A 2856-nucleotide genomic window follows, 5' to 3' on the forward strand; every position below is an offset into this window, starting at 1 on the left:
TTTTGAGATGGAGTCTTGCTCTGTCACCCAGGTTGGAGTGCAGTGGTGAAAGTCCTGGGTTCAAGCAATTCTCTTGTCTCAGCCTCCCGAGTGGCTGGGATTACAAGCACAAGCCATATGCCTGGCTAATTTTTGTATTTTCAGTAGAGACTGGGTTTTGCCATGTTAGCCAGGCTGATCTTGAACTCTTGACCTCAGATGATCCGCCTGCCTGTAATCCCAAAGTGCTGGGATTACAGGTGTGAGCCATGACCAGGCCAAGCTTAATTTTTGTATTTTTTTAATGTTTTATTTTTATTTTTAATTTTTGTATTTTTAATAGAGACCCGATTTTACCATGTTGGCCAGGGTGGTCTCAACCTCCTGACCTCAAGTGATCTGCCTGCCTTGGTCTCTCAAAGTGCATACAGGCATGAATCACCTTGCTTGGCCCTCAACTTTTCACTATTGTGAATAGTATTGCTAGGAATATTGGTGTACAAGAATCTGATTCATTTTTTCCAATTCTTTTGGTGTATATACCTAAGAGTGGTATTGCTGGGGCATATGGTGATTGTATTTGATGTCTTGAATCATTCCAAAATGCTTTACACTGTGGCTGCACCTTTTTACATTCTCACCAACAATTCATGAGAGTTCCCATTTCTCCACATCCTCATCAACACTTGTTATTTTCTTTTTCTTTTTTCTTTTTTTTTGAGACAGAATCTCGTTCTGTTGCCCAGGCTGGAGTAGAGTGGCATGATCTTGGCTCACTGCAACCTCCGCCTCCTGGGTTCAAGCAATTCTTGTGCCACAGCCTCCTGAGTAGCTGGGATTACAGGTATACGCCACCACACCCAGCTAATTTTTTGCATTTTTAGTAGAGATGGGGTTTCCCCATGTTACCCAGGCTGGTCTCGAACTCCTGAACTCAGGCAATCTGCCCACCTCGGCCTCCCAAAGTGCTAGGATTACAGGCATGAGCCACTGTGTCCGACCCATTTTCTTTTTCTTTTTAAAATTTCTGTCTATAGATATACATATAGATAGAGAGATATATCTATCTATATCTATATATAGAACTATATAGAGATATCTATAGATATAGATAGATATATCTCTCTATCTCTGTATATCTATCTGTGTATATCTATATCTCTATTATCTCTATATATACAGGGAGATTTATCTATAGATCTCTATATATATGTCTATATCTCTAGTAATTTATGGTAATCTGAAATTACTATATATTACATATATATAGTAATATATGTATATTACTAGAGAGAGAGAGAGAGAGAGAGATGGGGTCTTGCTTTTTTGCCCAGGGTGGACTGGTAGACTACAGTGACATGACCATAGCTTACTAAATACTCAAACTCCTGGCTTCAAGTGATCCTCCCCACTCAACCTCCCAAAGTGCTGAGATTACAGGCACCACACCTGGTCTCTTTTTCTTTCTTTTTTTTTTTTTGAGACGGAGTTTCACTCTTGTTACCCAGGCTGAAGTCCAATGGCGCGATCTCGGCTCACCGCAACCTCCGCCTCCTGGGTTCAGGCAATTCTCCTGCCTCAACCTCCTGAGTAGCTGGGATTACAGGCACGCACCACCATGCCCAGCTAATTTTTTGTAGTTTTAGTAGAGACGGGGTTTCACCGTGTTGACCAGGATGGTCTCGATCTCTTGACCTTGTGATCCACCCGCCTCGGCCTCCCAAAGTGCTGGGATTACAGGCTTGAGTCTTTTTCTTTCTTTAAAAAAAAAATTATTTTTTGTACAAATGGGGTCTTTCTATGTTGCCCAGGCTAGTCTTGAACTCCTCACCTAAAGCAATCCTCCCAAAGTGCTGGAAATACAGGTGTAAGACATTGCACCCAGCCTTTTTCTTTTGTTTTGTTTTCTTTCTTTCTTTTTTAAAGAAAGCCAGTTGGACGCAGTGTCATGCTCCTTTAGTCCCAGCTGGTCTGGAGGCTGTAGTGAGAGGATCCCTTAAGCCCAGGAGTTTGAGGCTGCAGTGAGCTATGATCACAACACTGCACTCCCTTCTGGGTGACAGAGTGAGGCTCTATCTCAAAAAAAAAAAAAAAAAATTTTTTTTTTAAAGATAGCCATCCTAGAGGATGTGAATTGGTATCTCATTGTGGTTTTGACTTACATTTCCCTAATGACTAATGATGTTGACTATCTTTTCATGTGCTTATTGGCATATCTTCTTTGGAGAAATATCTGTTCAAGTTCTTAACTTATTTTTTGAAGTCATTGTGTGTTAATATGGTTTGTCATAGAAATAAAAATTATTGGCAAATTTAACACTCCATTGAATTTAAGTGAATACATTAACAAAGAAAACATTTTGGTTATGAACAGAAGAAGTATATGTAATTAGTTCTTTCAGTTCTTACATTTACTTTTGGAAGATCTCATTTTGAATGTGTGTGTGTTGAGGGTTGGGTGGGGTTGGTTTCACAGTCTTACCCAGACGTACTTACAAAATTCAGATTAAAGTGAGAAAGAGTTAGAAATACACAAATCATTGTTTTATGTCTGCTCTGCCTTCATTTGAACTTAAACTTTTGTGGAGGGGGAGACTACTGGCCCTCTTTCTCCATTTATTGTTTCTATATAGGAGCAACAACAAAAGATATTTTTATGCAATAAGATTAATTACATTTCAGTAACTTTGATCCAATTCAGAATGACCTTGTCCTCAAGTAAAACACTTTTCTTTCCACTTACTATTTTGAAGTGAATCTGAAATTACTATTTTATTTTTATTTTTTTTTTAGATGGAGTCTCACTCTGTCACCCGGGCTGGAGAACAGTGGCGAAAACTTGGCTCACTGCAACCTCCCCCTGCTGGGTTCAAGGAA

This window comes from Cebus imitator, unplaced genomic scaffold (assembly GCF_001604975.1).
Source record: "Cebus imitator isolate Cc_AM_T3 unplaced genomic scaffold, Cebus_imitator-1.0 Scaffold217, whole genome shotgun sequence".
Classification (NCBI taxonomy): Eukaryota; Metazoa; Chordata; class Mammalia; order Primates; family Cebidae; genus Cebus; species Cebus imitator.